We start from the raw sequence: 384 nt of genomic DNA, 5'->3' as shown, positions 1-384 counted from the left end.
TGCTCCTCCACTTTGGTCCAACAAAGTGGTATACTATAAAGTCTACCATAAATAACCCTCATATAATAATTTTTTTTTCAATACTCAAAAGATAGTTGTCAATGTAGGCAAACTCTGGTATAGGTAGATGCTTTCCGAAATTCCATCCAACGCAATCTCTGAACATATCCTTTTCTGAGTAGTCCTCTCTGACTGACGATATGTCAACGGGTGATAAGCTGTACTCGTATGATCTTTGTCCCAAGTGCCTTCCGAAAGGCTCTCTGAAATGTAGATGTGAACTTCGATTCCCAATCAGATACAATGTTGACATCCATGAAACTTCTCAAACCCAATAATGTAGGTCTGCTCCAATTGATTAGCCCTGATTATCTTCTTAATTAC

The sequence above is a fragment of the Brassica oleracea genome, chromosome C4 (genome assembly GCF_000695525.1).
Source record: "Brassica oleracea var. oleracea cultivar TO1000 chromosome C4, BOL, whole genome shotgun sequence".
NCBI classification, from domain to species: Eukaryota; Viridiplantae; Streptophyta; class Magnoliopsida; order Brassicales; family Brassicaceae; genus Brassica; species Brassica oleracea.
Note: the sequence above shows the minus strand (reverse complement) of the source record.